General features: G+C 39.0%; 1 protein-coding gene and 1 non-coding gene across 2 annotated transcripts in view; both read left to right on the forward strand.

Moving 5' to 3' along the window:
* The window catches only part of LRMDA (leucine rich melanocyte differentiation associated), a 1,027,260-nt gene that overhangs the window by 817,898 nt on the left and 187,052 nt on the right, over positions 1 to 22,310 (forward strand). The window lies entirely within an intron of this gene.
* LOC141572955 (U6 spliceosomal RNA) lies at positions 17,788 to 17,895 on the forward strand. The gene has a single exon (XR_012498545.2). It is a non-coding gene; the product is annotated as a U6 spliceosomal RNA (small nuclear RNA).

Here is a 22,310-nt window from a genome sequence, read left to right on the forward strand (position 1 = left end):
TTGCTTTACTTGGTCCAAGCTGGGATAAGTGCTATAAATATTTAGGAAAGATGGGAACCAGTCAAGGCTGGAATAGTCAGGCGTGGCTGTCTGGAAGATGGTGGTTTTGAGCTTTGAAGAACACGTAGGGCATAGGTAGGTGGAGGGCAAAAGAAGGACATTCCAAAAACAAAGGAAATGGATAAAGAAACCACACGGAAGCTACCTAGTTTTGAAAAAGTCACAAATACGGTTACTTACACAGGGTGGGTCCATATTATGGCAGTCTTTGAACAGGCAGAAGCATCTAGATTTGATTTAAAGCTGTGCTATGGGGTTATTAATCTGTAAACAGTGTGCAGGTGGAATTGGAAAAAAAGAGTCTAGACTCGAGAGGCCACTGTGCGGTGGCATTGAAGGGAGTTTGTTCCGGTTTTAGACACTTTCCATTTCTTGACACCAGGCTATGTGACTGCAGACTCTGTTGCCTCCAAAGAGCACGTTTCTAGCAAAGGTAATTTAGGAAACAACTTAGTAACAGATGGGGGAGACAGCTGGGGCCAGGACACTGCCAGTGGAGCAGGGATGGGGGTGATGTAAAGGGAACCTTGTGACCACGGTGCAGATGCTGTTTGGGGTTGCTGACGGTCTGGTCACTGGGTATCCCTGGCGTGGGCATCAGAGAAAATGATCAGTCAATGCTTTTCCTCCCCATGTTATTCAAAGTATTTCTGATGTTGGCTTTTGAAACCAAAATGTAGAGCCCAGCATCCGTTTAGGCTAATGTTGAAATCATCTAGCATTTGATGATGAAGCCTGGAGTTACTGGCTGGATGGGGGAACAGAAAATAAAGGAAGCAGATATTGCAGTTGCTACTGAGCAACATTCTGGAGCAAATGCAATAGACGGACTTAATGACTGATTATCTTTAGGGATAGAGAGCACCAGAGAGAGCAGAAGGCTGCTCAGAAGCTGGCATGGTGTGAGGAAAGCTGTGGTTTCTTCCTGTACTACCTCTCCAGTGCACCCCCCACACACAAGATTCTCCCCTACTCCTCATGCATGAGCTATCATCTTGCTGGTTAAATGGAAGGAAAACGGCTGGAATTGATGTAGTCGAGCTCGGGGCAACAGCAGCAAACAAAAATGAAGCGGGCAGAGCAGCCACAAAAATTTATTCTCTTCCAGTCTTTGGCTCAAGATGAGCTGTAGCCTTTAAAAAACTAATTAAGAGGCCAATGTGTTTTAGTCTTCAATCATAGGTCATCAAAGGAGAGATGTTTGAAACCGAAAGTTTTCGTCTAGCATGTTCTGTGGAGAGCTCTGCCCAGCGTTAACTTCCCAGTCCCAGTTCTTCCAACTCGTTCATTTCCCTGCCTCTTGTAGAAAGCTTTACCCCTGCCACAGGTTTTTCCTCATGCAGAGATTTTTACAACCCTTTTGGAACAAATAAACAAACATCTGGAATTATGTGGTACATTTAATTAAAAAGTTTGCATTTGGCCAGAAATGGTAAAATCATGAAAAATGGCCTGTCGGTGAGCTCAAGAAAGCCAAACGATGACGTTGTTGGCTGCGAGTGGATTGCAATTGAGTGAGGTGAACACCTGCTCAGTTAGCCTGCTGTCCTCCAGCTTTCCCCTTCCAGCTATTAATATTTACTGCTCTGCTTCTTTATCCGTTCTAATGAAATTTTTCGTTGGGGCTGGTCAGGGGAGAGGGCTGTTACTTTTCCAATAACTTTGGATTTGTTGGGATGTGTGTACTTTATAAAGGGTGTGGTTTTGGGCTTTTTGACTTTTCAATTCTCTTAATCAGAATTCCATATGCTTTAGGTCACTGCCAGGGCCTGTTTCTGTTTCTTCAATCAGTCACCCAACCATGTTTATTTTATTTTATTTATTTATTTTGTTTAATTTTTTTTTTTTTTAGAGGAACCCTGCACTGGGGCTGTGGGCTCTGCCTGCAGGAAACCTATAGTCTAATGGGAGAGAAAAGTCCCTGCGCCTAGAAAGCAGAGGCCAAACTAGATGTAAGAGTGAAGAGAAGTGAGAGATGAGTGAAGATCAAAGGATTGGGCGGCACCTTGGATGAAAATGAGAGCTGAATTAAGCAAATGGGTGGAAGGAGAAAGCCAAGTTTATCATATATCACTTGGGAGTGGCTACTGCTAAGTTGTTTTTACTCAGGTGCAAAGAAAGGGCTTTATTCCTCCCAACTTCTACTTGCAAAGGTGTAAGGCTCTTTCCCCTAATCACCTTATAGAAACCTACACACTGAGGAAAAAAAAAAATGTGTTCTTGCTATAGACAGGCAGTTTTAAAACAAATCGTGTGTCCCCTCCCTCTCCGCTCACACATTTCCACACAGTTGTTACTCCTATGAACTTTGATTATAAAAATTCTAAAGCCACCCCTGGAATGAAAGAAACCATTTGTATAGGTACCAAATCTGGAGGAACTCCCCCTCGGTGGTTTCTGAGTGTGAAAGAGAACTTGGGGAGTGACCAAAGGGCATTCTTGTTCAATTTCTGGCAGGTTGTGTGTGTGAGAAGTAACCTCAAAGCAGAGGTTAGATATGCTTGTTCTGTTTCTGATTAGCGTCTCCTCTGCGAGGCACTCCTGTGGTGACGTTAAACATAACTTTTGTTTGCATATTAAGAATAGGAGGTTGAGACAATTTGGCTTTGCAGAACGTAGGCTCTTATATGTCTCCCACTTGAGGATTTATACCCAGGATGAAGTTATTCTAAGGAAAAGATGGGAGTATGTTGTCATTGAACAGAATACAGGGGAAGTCGCCAGAGACTGAAAATACAGTGGGTGCCATTTTCGTTGGATCAAAGGAAAGGATGAGTATTATTGAACTCAGGTAAGAGGATTGTCCAGGAAGAGTGGGAATTCCCCACGGCCTTGAACTGAAGGATGTGCTCATCTGTGTTTGAGAGGTGAAGAGAGTAGCCTGAAGGAAGTGAAATAAAACTTACACAACTTTCAAATCCAATCAGGATATGAAACCCAGAGCCAGGGTTCTCTATGTCAGTGCGAGTTCAGCTTTTTCATACTATGAAACCCTGGTTTCACCTTGACCTCTCTGGACTTCTAGAAGCACAGATAGACACAGGACCCTCCTGGAAAAAAACACTCCAGTGTTGTCAAAGGAGTGCTTGGCCCTCCACTCTTTATTATTCTTGTGCATCTGTTTCTTTACATACTCTCTGCAGAATCATTAGCATGAAAATAAAAGAGTACAGCAACTTGGAATTTTCCATTTGTAGCTTCCTTAGTCTGTGGGGTCAGAGTTCTGTCCTCAGGGACGCTAATGCAAACTCTCAGTGCGGTTCCAGGGCAAATGTTCCTCAACTAAAAGACAGGAGGGGGTGGGGAGCCAGGAAAATAATGCAATGCTAATTCTAAAACACAGACTGCCTGGAGATTCCAATTTGAATTGCCTTTTACCCTATTCCCACCCTCCCCCAAAGGGGAAAAAAAAAAATCCTATGTTGTAAGGACAGACATCTGTGTAAGAACAATAAAGCAGTCTTCTCTCTTGTGGATTAGCTCTTTATTCCTTTATTTATCTTGCTGTACCTCATCAGTCTCTCCCAAATCAAGGAGCGTCAAAGAGGATAAGATGCAGTCCCTTTCTTTGTTTTTGATTAAAGAAACCGATATAACCATCCTCTCCTTCAAATTTCTTCTCTCAAGAGAGAGCTTTCCTTTTTATATCTAATTTCTTCCTTTCTTCATCTGACTCTTGGAATCTTTCTAGAACTTACTTCATACAGTGTATGAATCAAATAGCCAAGGTCCCCTGGAGAACAGGCTAGGCAGGGCAGTAAATGCTGCTATATCTGGGAAATTGTAAAGCACAAGGAGAACTAAGCATAATGAACATGTTCACAGCGTCCTTTCTTCTCCTGGATCCTTAGAAATTCATTCATTCATTAAAAAGATATCTACTGAGCACATACTATGTGCCAAGCACTGTTACCAACACTAGAGATAGGGGGACATAAGGGGGGTGAATAAAGACAAAAATGTCTGCCTTCAAAGAGCTTAACTTCCAATTGAGTGAAAGCATCGATAAATAAAAAATAAAAGACTCATCTGTATGTTAGAGATAATTACTAAGACGAAAAGAAAAGGGAGTATGTGTTCATAACTTAAGACTTGATAGCCAGAGAGGGCACCACGGAGAAAGTGGGATTGGAGTAATAACTGGAAGGAAGTGAGAGATGGAAACCTGAGAATATCTGAGAGAAAAATCATCCAGGCAGAGGAAAGAGCAAGTGCAAGGTATTGAGACAGGAACATGCCTGGCATGCATGAAGTAGAGCTAGGAGGCCAGTGGTTAGGATAGTAATCTAGCAGGGGGACAGGATGGTTGTGGAGGGTGTAGATGAAGTCAGAACAATATCAGAGGCCAGAACTGTAGCATCTTGTAGGCCATTTCCTGTGACCTAAGGCATGAAGCCAGTTTAAGGTGTTAGCAGAAATGATAGTAATGATACTATATTACACCCTATAGGGAAAAAAAAAAAAAATACCTCAAACCAACAACTGACTAGAAAACATAGGGTTTTGTTTGTTTGTTTGTTTGTTTTGATTTGAACCACTATTCTTTTTTTATATTTATTTAATTTAATTTATTTTTTTTTCATGTTAGTTTCAGGTAGGGTGCCAGTTGCATACTGGACCTATGGGGGGGAGGGGTCACTTCATAGATTGTGTAGATGCCTGACCACTGTACTGTACACCTGAAGCTGATGTAGAATAATAATATTGAATATAAACTATAATTAAATATATCTTTATCTATATCTATATATCTATAGAGAGCTAGAGATAGATAGATAGATAGATAGATAGATTAGATAGATAGATAGATAGATAGATAGATAGATAGATAGATAGATAGATAGATAGATAGAGATATTCATGGGATGTAAAGTACAGCATAGGGAATAGAGTTAATGATATTGAAAACAGTGTTTGATCAACTGTTGAGAATGATTTACCTCTGCTCTATAATGTCTGAGGCCTCAGTAGAAGAATTGAAATCTGGGAGCTAGAATCATTTGAAAAATCATATACTCACATGCTTGGTGTTTGATGTTGGCTATCGCCTCGGGGCCTCGGTTCCTCTCAATGTGGTCTTCTTCTGTAGACTGGTAAAGCCTTCCTCACAGCGTGGTGGCTGAGTTCCAAGGGCAAGAGGACCAAAAAAGAATAAGAGCGAGACAAAAGCCATATTATCTAGTATGACCTATGTCTTAGAAGTCATGCAGCATCACTTTAACTGTTCATCAAGGTAGTCACAAAAGTCCTGCCCAGGTTTAGGGGAATGGAAAATAGACTCCACCTTTTGATGGGGGAGTGGCCAAGTTCTGGAAGAGCGTGTGGGGCCGGAAATACTGCTCTGACCATATTGGCAAATGCAGTCTTCCACAAATAATACACTAGGCCACAAATAGAATTTCAATAAATTCCGGGGAATAGAAGTAGTACAAAACTCTCAGATCACATCACAATGTAATAAAACTAAATATTAATAACAAAATCAGGTTGCAAAGAGCCCTTCTACCTAGAAATTTTCTAATACTCTTAAATCTCAAGGCAAACATAGCATACAAGTCCAAACTATAGAATAGCTAAATAAGTATGATAATGAAATGGTTACCTATTAGAATCTACAAAATAGATCCAAGGCCATTCTAAGAGGGAAACAGCTTTAAGTATATATATAATTTTTTTTTAAAAAGAAAACAGTGTAAAAGATAAATTAAAAATCTGAACTCAGAAAACGCTCTGCTAAATAAGCCAAGAGGAAATGAAAGTAATGAATTATTAAAGCTAAAAACAGATATTACTCAGTTATAAAATAAAAAACTATAATAAATCTTTAAGCTAATTTCTTGAAAAACTCACTAATTTGATCAAGGAAACTTAAAGAAAATTCAAATATACAAAATAAAGCTTGAAAAGCCATAGAAACCAGAGAAAATCAAAAAGTACCACAAGAACTAACTTTGTTCAATGGTGTGCAAATACCTGAAGTCTGAATCAAGTGGATAATTTTCTAGGAATATGTAATTTCACAAAACTGACGCCAGAAGAGATAGAAAATTGAAACAGTTTTATTTTCCATAGGCAAAATAAAGTTTATAAAGACCTATCGTGACTGCCACAAAAGCACAAAGTCTAGGTGGTTTCACAGGGAAATTTTTATCAAACATTAGAAGACAAAATGATTCAGTAGTACTCTTTTGAATGTTTAACAACTGTCTCTGCAAAACAAACAGCACACACACACACACACACACACACACACACACGCCTGATTTGTAATGTTTGCCAATTTCTGTTGTGTGAATGTTCGAACCATGACTGATGTCAAGATGCACGCGTGACGTCACTTAATGTGGAGTTGGGAAGAGATATATACAATATGTTCTTGTGAGCTCACGATAGAGAAAATTCCAAAGCTATTTAAGCTATTCCAGAGCATAGATAAATTACTTCCAAATTCTTTTCTTGTGGTCCATAAAACCTTTATATAAAGATGTATAAAGATTCAGAAAAAATAACTACATACTCTACTCAATTATGAGTATAGGCACAAAAACACTAAATAAAATAATTATAAACAACACTCAACAGCATAAATAGCAAAGTAAAACATTATGACCAAATAAGATTTATTCCTGGGATACAATGAAGTTTCTAGATTAGGATATCCATTTACTTATTTAATTGTTTTAACAGATATAAAGATGAAAGCCATAATTCTATAGATGCTGAAAGTGCTTAGGCCGAATTCAATAAATATGCTTGATAAAAAGCATACAAAAATAGATGTATGCTTCTTTACTATGAAAAAAATCTATTCACCTTAGTCCAAAGCCAACATCAAACTTAATGGGCAAACATGAGATATTTCTATTAAAATAAGGACAAAAGAATATATCTGTCATCACCACTATTTAATATTTTACTAGAAATACTAGCCAATGTAATTAGACAAGAGAAATAAACTACAGACATGAAAATGGAACACATATGACAAAATTATCATGTTTAGAGATGACTTTATTTGATTTGACAATTGGAAACGAGAACCCAACTGAAAGACTAACAAGATAATTCAGTGAGAAAGTAAGGTATAAAGTTAATATAATATACAGAAAGCACTAGCCTTTTAATATTAAAACTGATTAGAAAGTATTTTGCATGAAAGACTCCATTTACAAAAGCAGCATAAAAGATAATAAATTGAGAATATTGTAATCATATATTAACAAAAATATACAATATATGAAGAAAACTTTACAACTCTTTAAAAGGACACAGCAGAAGTCTTGAAAATATGAACAGACATACCATATTCTTTGATACGAAAATTCAAGACCATAAATATGTCAATGATCTCTTTGTTAAAATATAAATTCATTTCGAAACTACATAACTAACAAAGATTTTTTTTTTTTCTTTTAAACTAGAAAAACTGCATCTAAAGTTTAGATGGGAAGATAATAGCAGGAAAAATAATTATGATGAGGAGGAATTAGCCCTACCGGATAGCAAATGTATTGTAAAGCCACAATAATTAAAAAAAATGTGGTTCTGGCACACAAATCACCAAACAGACTAATGGAAAAGAATAAGGAGTCCGGAACTAAACACATTCACATGTGGGAATTTATTATATGATAAAGTGGTATCTTAAACTGGTGGGGAAAAAATTGGTTATTCAATATATGTTCTTGGGGCAAATAAGTAGCTATTTGAAAAAAAAAAAAAAATGGATCCACACCTCATACCTTACACTACGATAGATTACAAATGGATTAAAATTTTAAATGGAGAAGAAAAATAAACATAAAATGCTAAAAGAAAACAAGATTGAGAATTCAGAAGCCCTGATTTAAAATTAAATATTAAAATCTTAACCATATTAAAAATACTCTTGACTTTATTTAAAAAATAACTTTTACACAGGAAGAAAAAGATTTTAAGCAAAGTCAAAAGACATACAGTGCTTTAAAATATTTGGAAATCATAGACAATGATAGACTATGTGTATTTTTCTCATATATGAAGAGTTTCTGAAAATGGGTAAAAATGTGATCAACAACTCACTCTAAAAATAGATTAGCAATTGCACTCCTATATATACTTACATATGTGCAAAATGAGATAAATTCAATAGTATTCATTGTAGAGTAGATGTAGTAGCTAAACATTGAAAAAAGCAAAGTACCTCTCAATTGAGAAATTGTTACATAAATTATGGAATATCCAATCTCTGGAATATTGTGTATCTCTGTCAAAAGAGTTAGAATGCTCCCTACATTGTTATATACAAGTCTATGCAGCATTTATCATTAAGGAAATAAAAGAAGGTGTAAAACAATATACATAACATATTACTATAATATTTATGCATCAACGGTGTAATGATAAGAATCTCTGTTTCTAAAAGCAACTCTGAAAGATGGATAATAATAGTGATTTCCTATGGATGGGGTGAACTAGGTGTGTGGGAAGACTGCAGTGGGAGAAAGGCTATTCACTGTCCACTTTCATTTACTTTAAAATTTTGAACAATATTTAACAATAAACAGCATTAATTTAAAAGACTGAAATAAAATTCACGTAGCCTATAACCTAACAATTACACACATCCTAAAGGAAGTATGCAGAATGATGTTCATTGAAGGATTTTTCTAGTAGTGAAAAAATACAAAGAGAAATTATATGCCTATCAGGAAAGGAATGATTAAAGTTTGATAAATCATGATATGGAATACTACCATGTTTCCCCGAAAATAAGACCTAGCCAGACAATCAGCTCTAATGTGTCTTTTGAAGAAAAAAGTAATATAAGACCTGGTATTATATTAATTATATTATATTATATTATATTATATTATATTATATTATATTATATTATATTATATTATATTATATTATATGACCGGGTCTTATAGTAAAATAAGACCAGGTCGTATATTAATTTTTTGCTCCAAAAGACGCACTAGAGATGATTGTCTGGCTAGGTCTTATTTTCTGGGAAACACGGTATGCAGCAGTTTTTTAAAAAAGGTTAAGGTAAGTAAGATACTAACACTGAATGATTTTCAACACGTATTTCTGAGCAAAAAACAATTTGAGTATAAATCATTTGTACACTGTGATATAATTTATGTAAAAGCACACAATACACACATTTATGTATTTAAAAGCACAAAATCAGACACCCACGCACATACATGTGTATAAATGCAGAGAAGTAGCTTTGGAAGAATGGACATAAAACTAACAATAGTTACTTCTGGGAGAAGACTCAGATTGAATTGGCAAAAAGTAGAAGAGGATCAAAAAGTCTAGCTTTTCCAGTATCTGAATTTTTATAAAAATATGCTAGTATTTTACTCATTCAATAGTGAAAATAAAAATCATGACAGATCTAAAGAGGGTGGGAGCTTTGGGTAATTTGTAACCATTTTGGAGACTTTGAAACTTTGTTTCTCCAAGGCTAGGGATAAATAAATAGTTTCTGTGAAAACATTCCTTTTATTTCAAATTCAAATAATCTGATGTTTAGAATCCACAGTAAACTTTCTGTATTCTGTCGCTATTGGGCGATGGGATATTCATATGAATGAAATATCCTGGAGATAAAGACATACAGAGAAAAAAGTTAAGAGGCACATGGCTGAGTTACTTAGAATGGGAAGGAAGCATTAGAATTAATAATAGCTACTATTTACTGAGTGATTTCTTTACAGCCGACACTGTTCTAGTATTCTACATTTGTTCGCAGTCTCATTTAATCTTGGAACTATCCTAATGCTAGATATTATTCCTAAAGCTAGATATTATTTAGAAAATATCCTAAAGCTAGATATTATTCCCATTTTATATATGAGACAATTGAAGCTTAGAGAGATATTATGTTGTTAGTTTACCCAAGGTCCTAGTGCTAATAAGTGTCCTTTGTGAGATTCAAAACCAGGTCTAATACCGAAACCTGTGTTCTTTTCTCTGTTTCATGCTGCCCCAACCTCAATAAAATACACTTAACAATACAACTACACTGAATATGTTTTTATCTGTTTCTTGATGATTTAAGAAAGCACTCTGGCTTTTTCAGTATTTAAGAAATCCTGTTACAAGCATCAATTTTCAGGGCACTAGTGAAGCATGAAAATGAATGATGGTTAATTGGAGATACCTAGTTGAAAGAAAGTAGAGTAATATCGCATTTACAGAATTTAGTGTTTTTGTTACAAATAAATAAAGGTATAGCAAAGTCACTAGTGTGATTTTTTGCATAGCCCCTTTGTTATCAATGGATCTGCCAATGTATTGTGATCGTTTTCAGTACCTATATCAGACCTTGTATCTCTGTTTGTAGTCCTATAAATATTGTTTAGTTACATGATGCAGTTCCCCTCCCCCTGCATTAGAATCTCACAGCAAAAGATCTTATCTTTTTAACCTGAATTAACACGGGGGGAATTTAGGTGTACTGCACCAGTGGCTTCCTAGACTGCCCCTTTGGTTATGGATTGTAAATACCATTTAGAGAAGACACAAGATGGCTCCTGAGTGTCTAGTAAACTTCAACAACCACCTGAGAGATACCTCCGTGTGTGACTGCATAAAACGGAAATAAAGACTGGCAGATAACCCATTGACTATGCACTTTCTCACCCGCTGAGAGCGAAACGCAATCCAATGCAATTTTAGTACTTACATGCCTCTGGGGAAAATAAACGCCTAAAAATCACCTAGTGCAGCACTGGAAAAATTCCTTAAATTTGTGCTATGCTTGGTGTTATAAAACTCAAGGAACCTTAGACTTTCTCCTTCAGTAAAATGGACTGGTAATTTTGTTTTGTTATATTATCCACCAAGCATAATGATAATGGGTCACATGCAATTTAGGAAAAAATTAAGTCTAACAAGAAAAAATCTCTAATAAATACTAATAACATCTTATTGGTATTGTCGTTGGTCTAACCCTTCTATTAACGTGTTTTTTACATATTAAATGATCTGCAATATGTTGAAAATGAAGAGGTGGTAAAAATTAAAACAAGCACTCTTACAATATATGCATTGTATAAGTGTTTGCATGTCTTTTCCCTCAGGCAGGTACTAGGAGATATGGTACATACAAGAGAGTCATAATAAGATATAACAGGAGATCCTTGATTTTAGATATGCCAAGCACTAAAGATGCTCAGTGTAGGGAGTAGACCCTTCATTAACCAGGAATGCAAGCAAGTCAATGAAAAATGGAGATTGAAGATCCGAATTCATCCCTCAGAAAAGAATACAAGTATCCCCTCAAATCAGGCTTCTTCTGGGCCACCGGAGGAGGGTGGAGAAGCTTAGGGAAGCTCGGGTACCCAAGCAAAGTAAGTATGAGTAGGGGGAGTTCTATGCAGTGTTAACTACTCATCAAGGACAATGTGAAAGGTGGGCTAGAACTAGGGAGGATGCATTCAGGAAACTGTTGTTAGATATGAGCTTCTGAAGCTTGTATGAGCGTCTGCTAGGGAACATCCATAAGGTAAAGATGCTTGAGTACCTACTTCCAGGGATTCTGACTCAGTGGGTCTGGGGTGAAACCCTGGCATCTGTTATTTTTGAGGAGATCTTTTAGTGATTCATCTACAAGCAAGAATTTGAGGACCACTGCATTAAATAATATTAACAAGGAGTCTTTTTTCCCAAGTCCCCTTGGCCATGAAGTTTAGGAGAGTGGTGACTGTTTCCAAGCCCTGCTGACTAGGGGCATGGCAGCCACAAACGTCTCACTGTGTCAGGCCCTCACGGGTTTCTGAGGAGGACTAAGCAGTCTGCAGGACGTTAAATTATTAGGAAGGACTTGCTGTGCGAGGCATTGTGTTGTGAGAGGAGATGGCAAGGGTCCCTGCCCTTAAGGAATTTGAGCTTCTGTCTGCTATTATGACCTAAATTACAAACAAGTAAATGCACTGAAGTATTATAAATGCTATGAAACTTGGAGACATAAAGGGCATGGTCATTGCGGGGAGGGGTGCCTAAGTGAACATAAGTCTCAAACAAAGGGCTGGGAGGTCAAATACTTGGGTGATATCCACTGATTGGTTTTAAATGGTGTATAGGAAAGAAGAGCATCAGATGACCCCCAAGTTTTTGGCCTGAGTAACTTTGTGGAAGGTACAACCATTTTTCTGAGGAGTGCCATTTGGGAGAAACAGATTTGACTGGACAGACTGAACATGAGATATCTGTGCCTGCAAATGGAGATGCTCTAAGTTATGAGTCAGCAAATTTTTATTGTAAAGAGTCAGAGAGTAAGTATTTTAGGCTTTGCAGGTCAGGTCAGATGGTCTTTGTTGTGACTACTCAACTATGCCATTGTAACATGACATGAAAAGTATTCGTAGGTAATATGTAAGCAAATGGATATGGCTGTGTTCCAATAAAACTTTATTTACAAAAGCAAGTGGTGGGCTAGATTTGGCCCATCTGCTCTCACTTTATACTCCTGCTCTAAGAGTAAGAATGGATAGCAGTTATAGATGTATATTAACTCCTATATCTCTGTGTATATAGTATCTTTCTGTGTAGCTGTAGACTCATACTTACTCTATACAAACACTGCATTGCAAGGTTGTTTTAACAAAGAATTTTCAAACTATCCAAAAATTGCTCAATGATGATCAATTTTAAAAAAAAGCAGTTAAAGGTGGAAATGTAAATTAAACTACAAGATGCATTTTATACTCATTGGTTCTGCAAAATTTTAAAAATGTGGCAGTACCAACTATTGGCAAAGTTATAGAGAAACGGAAACTCGAAAGGAATTTGGTGGGAGTATTATTTTGCAATTATTTTTAACCTTTTAAACTGCAATTACTTTTGCACCAACCTAATAATTAGTGTATCTTCTTTGGAAAACAATTTGTTATTACCAAGTGAATTTGAATATATTCAAATCCTCAGATCCAGTGATTCAACTTCTAGGACTCTAACCCAGACAGAACTCTTTTACATGCTCAGATCAATGTGAACTATATGCGTTGCATTGAGTATAATAGCAAACAAAACAGAAAAACTGGAAACAAATGGTTCATTAAATAAAGTTGAATAACATTCAACAGGGAGAAATATACAAAAATGGGGGAGAAAGAAACTCACTGAATGAAACTGTATTTCATTTTTATATAAATTTCAAAAAGAGAAAATGAAACAGTATTTTAAAAAGGTCTTGACATATGTGACAAAACTATGAAAACAACAACAACATGGGAAGGTAAAACTCAAATTTCAGGGTTGCATTTACCACCGGTGATAGGTGGAGGCAAAGAAATCTATTCTGATAGGAAAAACCAAAGGGATTTATTTATTTCTAAGCTTGGTAATAAGTATACAGATTTTATTGATTGTTTTTCAATACTTTATATATGTTACATCTATTCCTTTGTAATGGAACAAGCACTGCATGATAATGAAAAACAAGACACAACCCAAATCTCAGTGAGTTACCAATGTTATATTGTCAAGAAATAATTAACTCAAGGTTATTCTTCTCCTAAAAAGCTTTTCATTTGGGGGGCTGACTCCCTATCTGACTCAGTTTCTTTGCTAGTCATGTCACCTTTCCCAGTCACTGAAGGCCAGCTGTCTTCCAGAGTTTCATCTGGGCAGAAGGCAATGGGAACTGGGAATAGCACAGGGGGGGCAGGGGTGTCAGGAGACAGCTGCCATAGCTGGTGTGGGGTCATTTGAGTTCCCGTCTTCAGGAGAACAAGCATTGTCTTTGGCACAGGACAGAATGTGGTCAAATTCCTCCCTGACACTCAGCAAGTGAGTCCACTGCTGTCTTCATATTATCCCAGTCGTCTGGGCTTACAGGGACACTGTGTAGTGGTTTTGCGGTGTGGAGACTATTGCTACCTAATTTTTTATGTCTTGAAAATCACTTTGTAGTGTCATGATTACAAGGCTTGGAAGAAGATAAATTCTCTGCCTATTCCGAGTATAAATGGGCACTTGAGATGAAACCACCTAGTTAATTTCCCCTTGTTGCTGGAGTAGAATCTGAATCCAAACCACAACACACCCTAGCCCCTAAATCTCTATTAAAAACCACCTTGGGTAGTCTGGCAAAGCTTTATTTAAAGTCAGCAGAGAATTATAAAGTCAAAAGTAAAAAATGGTACAACAAGAAAGAATCATAAAAAAATACTAGATCAGTTAAATGTAGTCAAAGGCAATTTAGTGTGTTCTGGCAGGAGTCCTTATTGATGCAAAGATTGTGATGTGGCAGGAGTCCACAAGAGCCTGTAGGAAATGCAGAATGAAGGGTGCAACTCCAGGCCTGACTCTGCAGCAGCCACACAGGCTAGGAAGGATGTGTCGCTCTCTTGCTGTTATGCCAGGAATTTCAGGGAGAATAATCTAGTGATGCCATTCTGCACATCTTCTCTTCATGTTTCCTTGATGTAGTATATATTTCAAATTAGAATTTTTTCTTCCACGGAGATACGCAAACCTAGAGGCTGCATACATTGGTCAGGCCGTCATCATTCTTTTTAGAATCCTCGTCTCTTCGGGGTCACCACTTTTCATGTCTAAATTCCAAGTTGTGATTGTTTCTGCTTCATTTTCTCCAACTGCCTTAGTGTCCCACTAGTCCATCTTAGCTAATCTGACTGGTAATAAGCACAGCTATCATTAGTATGCTCCTACCACGTTCTAGGCACTGTGCTAGGGCCTGCGTCTGCGTCATCGCACCAATCCTCACAAAAGCCCTGTGCGGTAGGTCTAGGTATCATGCCGATATGCAGACGAGCACAGCTAAGGCTCAGAGACTCTGAATGTATTTGAGGTTACACTGAGTAGCGGAAATGGGATTCACTAGGCCTGAATCCTAAGCAGGCACCATGTTAGAAGGGTGGCTTCTCTAACCTCATCAGTGGTGGTGGGTGGGGACCCATCCATCTAGAGAACACAGCAGCAGTATAGGATAGTGTTAAGACTGAGACCTGTTTGGATCCTGACTTTGCTACATACTGGCTTTGTGACCTTTGGCAAGTTAGTTGACTGCTCTGTATCACCCTTTCTGTAAAATGTGTATGATAATAACACCTACCTTTAGCAAGTTGTTGTAAAAGTTGTATGAGTTGATATAAGGAAAGCATTTCAAAAAGTTTCTGGTTGATAGTAAGTACATGTTACTATTGTTGTTGCTCCTACTTTTATTATTATTATTATTATTATTATTATTATTACCATTGTTGTTATGATGATATCTCTTCTGGAGACAAGACGCCTTCCCTGTGGTAGGTCAGTGGGGTGGATATTCTCAGCAAGGCACCCAGTACCCTTCCAGTCTTACCTTGTGCGGGCCTTTTGGTAGACCATTTGTCACAAATGAAGCAATGTGGGGAGGTCAAATGAGGAAACTGGATTCTTTAGGTACTTTCTCTTGGATACTTCCATGTTCAAAATCGGGTTCTGGGGTACCTTTCCTTCCCATCTATAAATTCACATCCGGGAGAAAGGGAAAGTGGTTTGGAGACTTCCTTTGGTTCTAGCAGATCTTAGAGTTTCAGTTGTAGATTCAGGATAAGTAATTGGTTTAAAGCAAATGCTTTAGAGGATCTGAAAGAGATTAGAGGAACCTATTCCAGAGGTTAAAGGCAAGGCAGGAGGGAACCATTAATCTCACGGACGTTCAATGTCCTAAGAACTTTTTTTGGGAGTGACCAGAAATAAGCCAGGCCATATGCTGTCCATTTACAATCCTCTGAGCTGTGGACTTTTTTTTTTTTGACAGAAAGAGGCCATTGCCATTGCCTCATTTAAGATGGTTCTTCAATTTGAAAAGGAACTGAAAGGTTGAGACAAGCATGCAGAGTCCATACAGATGATTTGACGAAAGTCGTCCTGACAAACACCAGGGCTCTTCCAATTGTCAGAAACAGTCTGATGATGACACGTTCGAAGCTTCCCAGACTGGCTTGCATTTTGGTAAATATGAATAATCAGGGAAGACCTAGTTATGCTGCAGAGAGTTCTGAGATGTAGCGAGAACAAGTTAATTGTTCAGCCTCAACTGAGACCTTTCACTCAAGCCATTAATCACAGTGCAGTCTGGAGCTTGGCCCCTGCGTTTGATTCTTCAGGCTGCTCTCCTGCTCAGGGGAAGACTCATTCCAGGTGCTGGCCATTCGCGTCTCCCTCCAACTGGGTTGATTTATGAACCCAGAGATGCTTCTTGGGTTTTTCCAAATTCTGTTCCATTACTTTGTAATAAAGGGGACATGTGATTTCTGGTTTTTGGTAGATCCTCTGTTTTAATGTCCCTAATACCAAAGATTTTTTTTCAATTAGCCTGTGGCCTGCCTCCTGTGATCTGGAGGATAGAAATTCTCTTCTGTGTTTTGAGTATCAAAGGGAAGACTTTAAAGACCCTCTTATTTTATTTTTCCCTTTGGCTGGAGTTGAAGATGTAGACGTCCTGCATGAGGCTTTGCTCCTGCATCCAACCTCTCAGTGCAGATTAAGGCTTGGGAAACCCTAGTGACAACCGCTCATCACCGGTGTTGCAGCTATCCCCAACACATGTGGTTCAACCTATAATATCAGGGGCCGCCCACACTGGGGCCAGGTCTCCGGTGACAGTGTAAGCCAATATTGAAGACTTCACAAGAGAATCTGAGTGTCAGAGGAGGACACTGTAATATTGAGGCTGAGCACGGTATTGCCGAGTGTTACCTGTTTGACTGAAAGTTAAGCCTGATCCGAGCTGATAAGGGGCAACAGATCCCTTGGGAGTTTTCCCAAGTGGAGGAAATGTGACACAGGAAAGTAATTGGAAATTGATATTTGACTTATCTCTGGGTTACTTTTTATTGCTGATAACACCAACGGGTTTGGCCAAGAGTCACTGATGACTAAGACGTGAAATCCTGCAATCCATTGTTGAAATACAGTCTCCTCTTTCTTGAAAAAGCTCCTTTCTGATCCTCTGCTTCCTAACTAGCACTTCAAGTGCAGAGGCCCACGGCCTTCATTTGGGTGAAATGAGTGGTGAATACAGCCAATCCTGCCTTTTGATAGTTCTCTGAAACAAAATCATCACTGGCAATGGAGTACGGTCCTTAAAATTCAACTCGATGTAACAGGTACTTACTCAGAGCTCGCTATGCACTCTATATTGCGTTATGTGTCATGGGATGTACAAAATAAATATCAAAAATGGCCTTTGCCCTTGAGGAACTTACAGGCTCATAGAAAGGATGATGTGTTTATGAAACACATCTTACAGGGCAAGATAAGATATCATGTATGTGCCAAAGTGAGTGGAACCTGGAATAATACAACAGGGAGTCATAAAAATGAGAGTAGAATAGACCAGAGCTGTCAGGGAAAGCTTTATGGATGAAGTGCAGGCAAAGACACCAATATCCCAAACCCAGAACTCTTCCTTAAAGAAATTGCAAGGAACACAATATTGGGTTACCAAGAGATTATGGAGCCTCCTGTAAGTGAAAGTAAATTTGTTCAATATGAGAATGGATTAATTTTGTTCAATAAATATTTATTGAGTACATGCTATGTGCCAACACTATCGGATGAGGTAAAGGATGAAGAATCCATACAAAGAACACATGTGGGGAGTTCTCGATGCTATCTTCTCTTAACATAGATACTTAAAGTTACTGCTGATCTGTGTGATTTCAAAACCTGTGATTTTTTACCACTTACCATTCTATCTCTCAAAAAGACCTTCTCATGCCTCCTTCAGCATCACAGCTACTGAAATTGGAACGGAATAGAGAAGATTAGCATGGCTCTTGTGCAAGGATGACAGGCAAATTCTTGAAAACATAAAAAAGGCCTTCTTATCCAAGATATTTTTGGATTGAGTAGCTAGCTGAGTCTAAGTTTTTGTGTAGTGGAGGAATGACTTGTCCAACTTCATAAGTTACATACAATATAAAGAGTTGCATGCATGCTAGTTGAAAGGAAGGGACACTGAGTTAGCAATGAGTGTAGTCCATAATTATTGGGGTAGGGAGTATTTGCGATAGCATTTGAAACGTCTGAACCTGGCCCAAACTTGGGACCATAAGCAGAGCCCAAGTTTTCTGACGATCAAAGTTTTTCTTGGCATTTCCATTATTCCTTCCCCTTGACAGCTGCTTCGGAAACCCAGATAAAAGGGTTTTCCATCGTTCGAGTTTGAGACAGTCTTGCACTGGGCTCTTTGGCACTTGTGAAGTTTGAAATTGGCACCCCCCAGCTGTATTGGTTAACTGACTAAAATTTGATCTATATTCCTCCTTGCAAAATGAGGAAATCCACTATTTGTTCACTTCTTAATGTACAGGTGTACCTTGGTAATTGCAAATTGGTCTAGAACGAAAAGAAGTCAGGATGATAATGGTGGTGGCAGGAATGGTCTTCATGGACATGGTAGTCATTATGCCAAATATCTACATAACTTTTGAAAAATATAACCTTGGAATACTCACAAACCTGGGAAAGAATCTAGTGTATCAAACATTGAGGCACAGAGGTGTCAGAGTTTATTTAGCTAAGCAATACCAGAAGAGGACTATAAAATCTCCCATTCTAGCTAGCAATCATTCTCATACCACAATGAGACCCCTGCTTTGTAACCCAGGCATTTCTGCCATCCATGTGACTGCTTTTTGAAGCTAATTTAGGTATCAAATTTAAATAGAATTCTAAGAAAACTTTTTTTTTTTTTTTTTAATCTGGAAGGACTGATGGAAGGAAAAGCTAGAAGAAATTTGAAATCACTCTTGATTTCTGCCATTTTCCTTAGTATTCAATCATTCTCTTCATCTGAAAGGTTCAATTTGGCCCCCATGGGTTGACATACACATGTACTTGATCACTCATCCGTATGCATATGTATATATTGATATGCATTCCTCTTCATCATCTGCAGGCATGTTACAAATAATGCCTTGTGTGTGTGTTTTTTATCATCTTACTTTTTAAATGAAAATGACAACTTCAAATTTTTTTCTACAGTAAAGAAATTCTTCTACAGTAAAGAAACTCTAGCATGCAGGCCAGGATCATCTTTGGGTGATAGAATTCCTGGAGGACTTAGCATGGGGAGGAATACATAGGCAGTGGCTTTTTGCCCTTCCATCCTGGGGCAGATGGGCACAGTTGGTAACAAAGAAGTTCAGTTAGTGGAGAACTAGTGAAATAAAGATTCAAATGAGGAAGGTGGAAAAAGGTTGAGAGTAAAAACAAAAAATTGGCAGGACATAGAAAAGACAAGAGGAGGTATGGATCCCCTGTATCACACTTTCAATCTCTTTCTCCTCTGTGGGGTCGTTCCTTGGCTGCGGGTGGGGTTGAGAGTATGAAAGGGGCTTGGACTTTGGAGTTGAAACTTGTTTTTGATGATGCTGTCTTGGAAGTTTGCTTCTTGAACAGAGCCAAGGGGATTTTGTAGAGTTAGGGGGATCAGAGCGGAGGTCAGAAAAGAGGAGGAAGATCCTGTAGAACGTGATCCAGACTCTGGGTTTAAGGGTGAGAAAGTACTACAAGGTTTCCATAAACCAAGGGGCCTAATCAGCAGGATCAAAATCTGGCCTAGGCCCCGCTCACCAAGCTACGTGTCTGTAGGTGCATCTCCGAGCAGGATGCCCTTTTCTAATTCATCCAAAGTACACATAGAACAGTGTAGCCCCCGTACACGAGGATTTCCAACTTTCTTCCTGGTTGTCCAGGCCTCTCATGTACCTAGGAAAGGAAGCAGAGACTCAGAGCTGAAGTTCTTGAGCAAAGCACCCTTAATATACTTTCTCTTGATTAGCAAAGCATGGACAGTGAGGAAACCCAGTGACTAGCTCATGGAGCAGACTAGCTGCAAGGATCACCTTCTCCAGTGGGTAGGGTACGTGTAAAAGGGAAGTGGCCAGAGGGTCAGTGATTTTATACTCTTGAGGAGGGAGTCGTAAAACCTAGGCAAATATCCAGAGTTTTTCACTTCCAATCTCCATTTAGGAAGGCCGCAAGCAATTCTGACCTCCATGGTGCCTTCTTTCCCTGCCCATCAATGTTGTGTCCTAATTATTGTACAGGACCTTGTGCTCAGCGCCACAGGGGTGTGAGGCCTCTGGAATCTGTTGACTTTGAATGACATTGAGGAGCTTAGAGGCCATTGTGAGAACAAGAAAGACAAACACAAGCATGCTAACTGTGGTGTGTATACAAAGCCTGTTTGACAACAGCTAGGGGACCTTGAAGAATTGGAGACCATCATGACATATGGAGAGGTCCTTCCAACCCTATCTTAGTGACCGTTTCTTCTTACTGAAGAATGAAAACAGTAAATGGCCTAAAGCAAGCTAAAGTCAAATCCCTTGACTTTATCCATTTTATGGCTGCAGTACTTGGTGGTAGTGTTAGTAAAGGCCCTGGCGAGTCTCACAGGAAAGCTGCCAGAAATGAAGCAACGGAACGTTCATTCACCTGGTTTAAGTTATTTCAGAAATAACACGACTTGTAAAAGAATGCAGCTCATAATTGTCAGCCAAGATGTCATTTTAACTTTAGGATGTTCAGAAAGAAAGGGATATTATATCCTTTGTTCTTGGAGCACTACAGATGCCAAATTGTGCACAGGGGTCCCTCTCGGCATTGAGAGCTTGTGAGCCTAGAGGCAACCAAACACGATTGCAGAAAGATGTTGCCTCAGGTGGTGTTCTCACCTGAGTATCTCCCTGAAGCTAAGGGAGGGAGCAGGACCTTCCTAGCTTCCCTGCATTGTCATAGAGTAAGAGACAGCAAGAGGGATAGCCGTCTTAGAAATGGTTGGAGGCTTGGGGTCAACTGTCTTCAGCCTCCATCGAGGAGCTTGACAAGAGCACCATTCAAGCACTGGAGAAATAATTCATAACTTTTTGGTTTTGTCTGCACATCCACATATGCCAACAGATGCTCAGTTCAAAACATGCATATTCAGTTAATGTATCAGGCATCGGGAACAGAGAGCAGTGGAGTTTAGAGGGTTGAGTAGGACGTAAATGTCATCTATTCTAACCATAAGCTGTCTGGATGCACATAGTAGGCACTGAAGAAGTTTGTGATTAGACGTTCTTTGATTGGCATCACTTCGGTGCTTGGTTTTGAGCCCAGATGTATGGCATCCAGCCACAGTTGTGTGCTCTGCATCCTGTCATCAGCCTCATCACCATGGAGATTGTTGGCAAGAGGCGGCATTCTTCCCGTTCCCACAGTGAGGTCTCCTCTCACCTCTCTCGGCCCATGCACTCGAGCGTACGTGACTGCAGACCACAGAACATACTGCAGGTGGCCCATGGAGCTGGCTAGTTGTAGAAACGATCCTCCACACCCCTATTTTCCCCAGTGTCACTGTGGTTGTGTCTTATGACACAGAACATTGGCATCTGGGCTAACAGACACAGCAGTGCTGGTGACAGGTACCTGAACAGCCACTGGTCATTGCAGAAGTGTTGAGTAAAAGCCTGTTAGTTCACATCACCGACCGGAAACCTGAGGAGGAAATATCAGAAGACCTGTGGTAAGGGAGGAATAAGGTTAAAATGTGAGTGGGAATATGAGACTTCCATGAACTCCTAGGGAACAATGAGACAGCATAGTTATAAGAAAGGGTGCCTGCTGGTTGCATTAGTGCTGATGCCACATATAACAGAAGGGAAGGGATGCTCGATGACAGAGTGGATACACAGCACCCAAGTTCACCTTTCAGCTCTGCTTCTTATTCCAGCATGTGGTTTTAAGCTGAGGCCTCCATTCCCTGCTCTGTAGAATAACGTGACTGTCCCAGGATAGCCTTCAGCACTATCCTTCTTTGACACTTTGATCAGGAATTATGAGACCTTCATTTTCCCATGATTTGATGTTCCCCAAACAACTAGAAGTGACTATTTTCACAGATAATCATGTAGACTTCTAACCATCTAAGGAACCTAGGAATGAAAAGCAGTGAAAGAGGGTGTAGACTATGTACTAATGTCTTGGCTTGAAGAGAGCAGCGTTTGAAGTTCTATAAAAATCCATTTTGGATAAAAATATTAAGATGTGTCATGGTCGGAAATGGAGTGCTCACATAAAATGAAACAGTAGCTAATTTTATCTTTCCTTATGGATCTCATCCTTGGTTCAGTTATTTATCTCAGGACTGAGAGCATCTCGTTGCCCTTGAGTTGGTCCACACACTGCCTTGGTTCACACAGTGTTGTTATGGCAACCTTGTGAGTAGGTACCAGCAGACCTCTGCT

The sequence above is a fragment of the Rhinolophus sinicus genome, chromosome 15, assembly GCF_057876585.1.
Source record: "Rhinolophus sinicus isolate RSI-liver-muscle chromosome 15, RSI-T2T, whole genome shotgun sequence".
NCBI classification, from domain to species: domain Eukaryota; kingdom Metazoa; phylum Chordata; class Mammalia; order Chiroptera; family Rhinolophidae; genus Rhinolophus; species Rhinolophus sinicus.